Source organism: Candoia aspera, chromosome 9 (genome assembly GCF_035149785.1).
Source record: "Candoia aspera isolate rCanAsp1 chromosome 9, rCanAsp1.hap2, whole genome shotgun sequence".
Lineage (NCBI taxonomy): Eukaryota > Metazoa > Chordata > Lepidosauria > Squamata > Boidae > Candoia > Candoia aspera.
This window is the reverse complement of record NC_086161.1, coordinates 8,050,608-8,060,129: the sequence shown is the minus strand read 5'-3', so window position 1 is coordinate 8,060,129 and position 9,522 is coordinate 8,050,608.

The following is a 9,522-nucleotide window of genomic DNA, read 5'->3' as shown; positions in this document are numbered from 1 at the left end:
TTCCACCTTAAAACCACATGTGGGGTGAGGTGGGGCATAGTCCATCCCAGCCCCAGGTGGAAAAAGTTCTAGAGAAGAGAAATTTCCAGATCCAAAGAAATGGAAGCAAACTTTTCCCTCTCCCACGTACATTACTGGCATATATTTGGGACTTCCCAAATAAATCCAAAAAGTTGCTGTCAAGGAGTAACTCAAGCCAGGAATTTCGTCTTGATTGTCTCAGTTGGGGTAGCCAAGATTTCTGGAAAACGGCAGGGGTAGGGATGTCATGAAATATAATAATGTGTTCAGTTCTTCTTCATTAGTTGTTTGGAATGGGGGCAGTATGTTATTTGTCATATTTTCTTTTTGAAAGAGGATAGTATTATTCAGAACTTCCTTTTCTCCCATATTTTTTGCTGGTGCATAGTAATCTGTAATCTTAGAAGCAATAATAATATAAGTTCTTACAGGACCTCTCAGCAGTAGAAGCAGAAAGCAAAAGGGAACTTCATCCTTGTCCATGTTCAGAATACAATCTCTTAACTTGATCTCTCTACTAGGCTTCATTGTGGTTTATCATCCTCACATTGCCCATTGCACGCAATTCTCATTTTTTTGATCCTGGTGACAGGTATGAGTGCTTTAAGATGACCCCTTCCTCAGAGAACATGACACATATCTCTCAAATGTATGTTCTTGGACTTTTACCCTATTTCTTGTCCAAGTTCTTCAAATTCCAGCCACAAAGGGAGCAAACAACTGCATTTCTATAATTTTGTCTTCATTGATAAAAAACAGCGGTCAAATGAATTCCAGGCACCCAGTTCACGATGAATCTTTTTAAAATAGTCACACTGAAGTAAGTTCTCTGAATCAATAACCAGAATGGAAATGACTGGATGTGGATGGAAATCAAAACATCGTTTCAATTTTTTTAAGAAAGCGGGTATCCAAAACATAACATACATGGCATAGGGCCTGGTTACTTGAGGGACCACCTGTCTCCCATAGCATCTGCCTGGACAATTCTACCTGGCACGGTTGGTGCACTCCAGGTTCCTTCGATTAAACAATGCCATCTATTGGGACCCTGGAAGCGCACCTTCTCTGTAGCAGCCTCTGCCCTCTGGAATGCGGTTCCCCTGAGATTTGAATGCCCCCCACTCTGTTGTTGTTTAGAAGAGCTGTGAAGACTTGGTTCTTCACCCAGGCCTTTGGTGTGGGAGACTGGAACCCCCTTTAAACTGTGGGTTGTTTTCCTTTGTTCCCACCTGGTCTTTGTCATCCTTGCCATCTTTACTCTTCATTTTTGTCTCTTGTTGTTTTTCTTGTTTTTAATGTTTTAAATAAGTTGTTAATTGCCCAGAGCCACTGGGGTTGGGCAGCATATAACTTAAATAAATTATTATTATTATTATTACAACCATGTTGTATATTATTATTTCAACCATTATTATAACAGCATCAAACAGGAATTCTGAAGCTATGAGACAATTATTGAGAAGTCCCTTTCTCTGAGATTCACCAAAACAGAGCTGCTGAAGCCAATCTTAAAACAAGGCAAACTCAAGTGTAGTATTGATCTGGTACTTTTAATTCACCGAAGAAAAAAATACCTTGTGTGATGAGGGACCCTTCCTCCACATTTCCTGCTTTAGATTCAGTAAATTCAGGCATGCTGTGTCTTGAATAAGGAGCAAAAGGCTCAAAAGAAAGGAGGCATCTTCCTTTAAAACAGGGCTTGGTAACGTTTTTTTAATGACCTGTGGCCTCTTTTAACATATTTTTGGAAGGGCGAGGGCTGCAGAGATACAAACTGCACACGTGTCATGCACCCGAGCAGAGTGAAGAATCTGTGTCTAAAGGGAAATGAAGTTTGGGGTTCTTTCTGTGTCTTCAGAAATAGCCTGAAGCTTAGTTGAGAGGTTGCATTGCAGTGTTTGTGTGCTCCCCATGAGAAAATGGCAGCATGCCATGCCACTGAAGTTCAATAACTGTGGTTAGAGGGGGTTCTGAAGGAGACAAAAGAGTTTCAGAAGAGTCACTTGGCTTGATGAAAAGTCCCTCAGCTCCCAGTTAACTTTACATGATTTCCAATTTGCTAAGATGGCAAAGTCCCACAAATGACCTCTTCCTGCCCTTTCGCGAGACATTGTTTGAAAGCCTTAATCTCCCCAATATTTGGAAGGAGCATATCAGCTCTGTTTTGAGGTTCCAGATACCTGCTGACTTGGCCAGTCATCTTTCTGGTAAAAAGCTTGGCGGGCAAGGGTCAATATTTAAAGACTATTTACTCCAGACAAATAGCTGGGCATCTGCCTGAGTGGGAGTATTTCCAACTCTGCTCATCTTCCCTGAAAAGCCATCTTTGTATATTCAGACACACACCAGCTGTATCTTGAAATAGCAGCGTATTGCCTGGGGGCCAACATTACCAATTACTCCACTTCTTTTTATAAAATAAGGTTCTTTGGACTGTTAAAAAAAGAAAGAAAACATGATGAGCTTTCATCCATGCTTGCTTTTCATGGTTCCAGGATCAAGAGATTGTCGGTGTCTACCTGGTGGGGAAATAGGTAACATCGAGATATATTGCAGAGGGAGCAGAGTTTTGTACTGATGCTGATGCTCAAAGCACATTGGGTCTGAGAAATGGATCTATGGGGAAAGTGGGGCCAATTAGCTCCAAATAAGGTAGTTTTGATGGGAGCAGAAGTGGGGGAAGAATATCCAAAAGAGCTGGCATGTGGGCAAGGCACCCCTTTGAACCTTTAGAGCTGTGCAGAATAATGAGTGCAATGCGTTAGTGAAACTTGAATGCAGTGACTAAGGAAAAAAATGCAGAAGTGAAGAAGTTTGGCTAATTAATGGGCACAGAACTTATTTGGGGCTGAGCAACACATGTAGCATTTGGATAGTATAGGAGGGGCTAACCTGAACCAGGAGGAAGACACAGAGAGATGGTGACTGAGCAGTAGAAATACAAGATGGGCAAGAGGTACTCAAGGGAAGTCCTGTTGGCCTGAGGCTTAGAAAAGAGGCCCTCTGCTGGTATCTTTAATAAGATAAGATATTTTCTGGACATATAAGCTCTTGATGGGGAGATTCTCAGCAGTTCTATTGGATCATCAATTCTCTGGGGAAGTGTAGCTTTCCTACAGAGATCTGAAAGGCCACCTGCAAGTCAACTACCCCTTCCATTTCATATACAGAACCTTTCGCAGCTTCTTTTCAATTAGAACATGTTAGAAGCAATCCCCAAAATAATGAAGCAGACGGATCCATCCAAGAAGCACAGAAGAGACATGGGGTTTGGGGTACAGAAATGGGGGGAGACTGGAATGGCTGGAGGAGGACTGTATGTTGGCTCACTGGCCTTTGCTCTTGTGCTGGCTGCAGAGCATGCATGGCTGCTGCAATCTCACAAAATTTTTAAAAAAATGCACACATGTACATTCATCTTGTTCAAGGCATTAGTCAAACTCAATAGCTTCCTCCTTTTCCTATTTTTATCTGCACTATTTTTCCATCAGGAATTCCCAGGTGGTTTACAATAATAACATGCAATAAAAGGCAGTAATAAACCACCTCCACAATATAAATATGTTCAGTATTCCAGGCCACTAGCAGACATTGTGTTCATAGCTGAAAAACAGGAAGTATCTTCAGATACCTGAAGCTAAAGCTCTAACTTTCTTGCAAGAGGAGAAGCTGATCCCCTGCCTAGTTTCTGCTGTTAAATGTCAGCTCAGTGTGTCATCTGACCAGGTAGAATCTCACATTTATGTATCATATGCTGTGACATCCCAGCATGTTGTTTGTTTTTGGCTTCCTGGGATCTATGAATCCTGTCATTCAGGTTTGCAAGCCATAATTTATAGTTTGGTGGCATGTGAGTCAGATCATTATGACTTGTAGAACAAACCATGGTTGAAACATTGGGGTGGGGAAACCAACCTGAGTCTCTTTGTACATGGCAAAGGCAACAACAGGAGAATAAGGAACACAAAGGGTTGTTGTTGTGGGGAAAATAGGAGGAAGAAGGAGCATTTGGTATGTTCGCCGTCTTGAGTTATTTATAAAAATAATAAAGGTGGGATAGAAAAATGAATGAATGAATGAATGAATGAATGGATTATTTCTTGCAGAGAAACCCATTTTCATGCATGGGTCTCTTCAGAAGTAACCAACAAAACAAGCTCTAACAGAATCCAGTTTCACCTTGGCAGCTCCAGCCTTTTGCTTATTTTCCCATTTTATTTCTAGATATTTCTTTAGAACATTTTCTCCCTGATACACTCAGCTGTGCTTTTACTCCCATTACAGGAAAATGGGGGAATTCCACTTGGTCTCCTGATCAAAGTTTTGCAATCATGAACTGACCAAGTGAGGAAAGTCCAGGGATGGTTGTCTTTACTTCTTCACTTGGCTGAGACAGAGCAAAAAGCTTTGTGTGTGATAAACAAATTGCTCTATCAGAGCCTCTGCTAAAGCTTGTTAACCTTTGGGACATAATAAGGGAGCAGTTGTTGGTGGGTGAGAAGAGGCATCCGGATCTGAAGGTTGACTCTAATCCCATCCTCCAGTTCTTCCATCTCTTCTTTCCTAGCTGGCAAAGGTCAACACTGGTAGAAGTTCACACATCTTTCTAAATTATGGTGCTCTTTTTTTTGCTTAGCAAGTTGTATGAACCCAGTCATTGTGGGCTGCAAACTACAGTTAAAACAAATCCTGGTTTATAGATTCATATTTTGAGGGAACCTTACTGTTTGGGGTTAAAACAAGCCATGGCTTAGTGTGATGAGTTATTAAAGATAGCCACATCAGACAATTCTAGTGTGGTTTACCAAAAGAGGCTGAGATGTGTAATCTTGTAATCAATAGCTGCTGACAAAAAATACATCCTGGGCTTTAAAGCAGCATTTAAAGAACTCTCAAACACTTGCAGACAGTGCTTTGGGAAAGGATAGCGATCTCTGCCCTCTTCTGATTTTAAGGACGGCTATGGCGGATTCTCATTCTAGATGCCCCCAATTTTCCCTAATGCACTTGGTTACAAATGATAGCCTGGAATTTTGGCTAGTTTCAATCACCTTCTCACTGATTAAAGTAAGTCTGCAGAGTAATTGTGGATAGTTCAAGAGACCACCTTTACTCATCCTTCTTTATTCAGGGAAATAGAAATCCTGAGTAGCAGAACAGCCAATTTCAGAGAGTACAAGGTTGGAGAAGGTATATTCATTCCTGATATTGATGAGAATCATATTTTAAAAGGTATTTGATGGTGAAAATCCATTTAAATCACATTGATCAAACCTTGTCTGCTACTTTCTAAAATACAAGTTTCAGTGTGCCTTTGTCTGTCTATCTGTCTGTCTCTTTCTTTCAAAACCTGGTATCAACAAGAATTTCAACTCTAATATTCTTGAGGGAAAAAACACCCTAAAGAACACATGTGCTTCTCAAGGGCTGTGTTCATGCAATATGGTTAGCCTAGTCAGATAAAGACTTAGTAGATGCATTCACACAGTACTGTATACTAAGCTCAGTGAACATTATCCTTGTGTGTGTGTGTGTACTGGGGAGGGGGTTTTGGTCTTGTACAACTAATGACTTACAACCAGTTCTCACACTTATAACCGTCACAGCGTCCCTGTGGTCACATGATCATGATTTGGGCTCTCAGCAACCAGCTTGCATCTATGACCATCACAGCATCCTGTGGTCACATGGTCGCCATTTTCAACCTTCCCGGCCAGCTTCTGGCAAGCAAAATCAGTGGGGAACTGTGTGATTTGCTTAATGACCACATGGTTTGCTTAATGCCTGCAGTGATTCACTTAACGACTGTTGCAAAAAAGGTTATAAAATCAGGTTGATTCACTTAATGACCGCTTAGCAACCGAAATTCCGGTCCCAATTGTGGTTGTTAAGCGAGGACTACCTGTACTGTGGGCTTTTGTAACTAAAGGGTTAGGAATTTGATTTGCCATCCATCTTCTCTAAGGATGTTCTTTGGATTTAACAGCCCTGAGGTTTCCTGTTGATGTCACATACAAGTAGAAATCAGGCACAACTCTGCGGAGTGTTTTTTGAGAGCCACAAGATTGGCTAGGGACTGTGACCTGAGCTGGGTCACAGGTAATGTGTGAACTCTGAACTGAGATTCATAGTAAGAGAAGAGATTTTTCCCACTGGACGAAGCACTTTTACCCAACCTGACACTTTCCGAATGGGTTGGACTACAAGTCCTGTAATTCCCTCATGCTTCTTTACAGGGCTGTCTGCAGGTACAGTCAAGAACGTCAAGATGGTGGCTGCAATGGTGTGATTGATGCTCTGCCTGGTTTTTACATGTGTCACTTGCAGTCTGCAATTGTGTGTGCATGTGTGTGTGTGCACATAGATGTATTGATTTATAGATCTTGATTTCACATTTTATTATTGAATCCCTGTTCTTACCATTTTGTTGTTGTTTATTGGTTCAGTTGCTTAGCTCGAAGCAATCTGCACTTTGGCATTGGAACCACTAGGTGTCAGTATTGCCTTTTAGTCTTTTGTCCTTCTGCAAAAAGACAGATTAGAACATGGAGGGCGAAGGACCACACCAAAAACCTGTCCACCCCACAGGGAATCCTGTTTCAAGGGGTTAATTAGAAGCCAAGGGGAAACCTACAAGCAGGACATAGATAGCAGAGCATTGTCCAACTCATGTTCCTCTGCAACTGTTATCTAGAAGCTGATTGCTTTGAGTCTTGAAATTAATACATCACCCTCATGTTTCATCACCAATGAAAGCATTATCTTCTGAAGGATTACCATATCTGGATTGCAGAAATCCACACATCCACTAATGTGGAAAATACTAACTTCCTGCTGCTTTCCAGAGATCATCTAGATTTTTACAGCCCAGCTATGTAGCCCTAATCTTTGAATTTCCTAACTGCTCCTTATTACAACTTCATTGAAGGCCCTGGTTATTGCATGATGACAAAGAAATCAATGAAAATAAGAAAAACGAAAAGGAAGGAAGGAAGGAAGGAAGGAAGGAAGGAAGGAGAGAAAGCATGTAGAAAAGCCAACTCTCAAATGTTCCAATCCAGTTAATAAACAAAATGCATTTTGGCAGAAATTAAACAAAGGTATCTGAAAGTGTTAAATAATAAAAGATTCCACCAAGTCAAGCTTTGTTCTTGTGTCCGGTGTCTGCATATTTTTCTGGGCAGTGAAATAGATATGGTTTCTTACTGCCATCTTGCAGGATGGCTTTCCCCCTCAACTTCTTGGTGCAGCCTTCAGTTCTGATGTCCCTGGGAAATCTCCCAGTCAGGTACTAATCTGACCTGGCCCTTCTGAATCACTGAACCCAGGCGAGACCCGCCAGACTTTGTCACTTGCTGGGGGGCTGGCATGAGAAAATTTGAGTTGCAATGTGGAGTCCCATTCAGACCCTGCAAACCTCTGGCAGCAAAAGAAATATGCTGGGAAAAAAGCTTCTCCATGTTGAGGTGTCGCTTCCTTTAATATATGCATTTGGGGCTTTTCTTTTGTGGATTAAATGGGAATGAATGAATGGATGAATGAATGAGCTATTTCTCCTGACTATTAGTTTTAAAGAAATGCAAACTTAGTCCAACGTATTTTTATTGGAAAGTGCTAAAACATTCAACCGGATTTACTTCCTGCTTATTCCCTTCTTAGGACTGTGATTTGAACTGTGGGATGCATCACAACTTGGTACGTTGATAGGCATTCATGTTATGTTATGAAGTAACCACCAGAGGACACTCTCTCTTTGGGGTTGGGGCAATAGAGTGTAATTTATTGTTTCTTTATTTTTCTGGCAGGACTGCCCTTTTTATAATTATAACTAATTTGAACAAACTCTGAACTGGGCAAGTTCCAAAGTGCCAAAGAAATGTTCATTGACTGATTCTGTTGGGCACCAAGTCTTCGGTAATTTTTCCACCAGCAACTTCACAGCTTTTGCTAGAATCATCTAACCATTGTTGGTCTAAAATAACAGCAAGGAGGACACACTTTGCAACACTTCAGTGATGGCTGGGTGATGCTATGAAGATGTTCTAAGTTGCTAGTAGGGTTTGGCCACAGGGCCCTTAATTATTCCCTTCCTTGTGGGAACATGGGAAGGGCTATATGGACTCTGCATAAGGGTCTTTGGGGCAGATTGCCAGGGGCTCATCAGGGGTGGGGGACAGTAGAGTGGTTTACTTCATTTTAAAGTCAGGTGGAGTAATACTGCTTATGATTTAAAGTGAGACCCTCAATAGAACATGAAGTGTAGAATCTAAAATCACATAGCTACACTCAGGGCTGTTCCCAGGGATGGTTGAAGAGGTCAAGATGACAGCTTCAACTGGACAGTTGTGGGTACACTTTTAACTTTTTGGCCTCGCCCCTTCTGCAGACACATTTACATCTGTCATTTGTTCATCACCCAAAAGGGGAGAGCAAATGTATATTTCCCCAAAAGGACAGAGGGAGACAAAAGAAGAGCCAATTTGCACCACATTGCATAACTTCAAATTTAGAAATAATTTATGTAATTTAAACAAAAATCACTTCCCCTAGTGGAATGGCTGTGAGCAGAGACCTGTGTCCCTGTTCAGTCTGATGCTCAGGTGCTAACTGTTGATGGACCAGTTTGAGGTCCATATTGCCTGGTTTTTCAGAACCAGACAGCCCTTCCAACAGAGAATGTCTTCAGAAAGATGACTGGTGTCTGGATAGGTCTTTTAATACAGATTTGTAAAACAGAGTGTGGGATAGCTCAATGTCTGTGATGCTAGCCAGGGGCTGCTAGGTGTGGTAATTCAACAACATCAGAAAGGGCACATCCCACCCCTTCAGACCCAGGAGAACTTTATCTCACCCAGTGGAAACAGAGAACTGTTCCTTGCCAGAGAATATGGCATTTGTTTTTCAAGTTAAAATATCTGTAAGTCACATCAGGTGTTATACAGAGGGAAATCCAGGTGTGCCACTCAACAGGAAGTTGCACTGATTATGTATAATGTTGCTTGAAGGCATTGTTTGCATTGTTTGCACTTTAAAGCATAGGCATTCACATTTAAATAACACATGCAAATTGGCTATTTATTTATTTATATTCCACAGTTCGTCACCACCGATCTCACTCAAAGAGAAAAGAAATTACTGGGAAAAGTCTTCAGTTTTTAGCCTGAATACAGTGTGTTATTTTTTTGCACTACTTCTATTTACTTGGAGACAACAGTTCCATTAGCAATAGTCATTTGGACTTCATTTCATGCCTGATTTGCACACCTTGTGACTCACTGAGCAGAAAGCAGGCTCCCGGCTTTGCATTGTGGTCAGAAATATGATGCCTCTGCAATTATAGCTAAGTCCCTAGTTGGTAGCATCAGCATATGGTGTTACATGGCTGTCTCCAGTTTGCTCATTTTTTTTGTACGGTCAGAAAGTAAACCACAAACTACATTAATGCCAGTTGTGTCACTGAAATTTGTAATTAACCTACTCAGAAATGTCTCTGTCCAG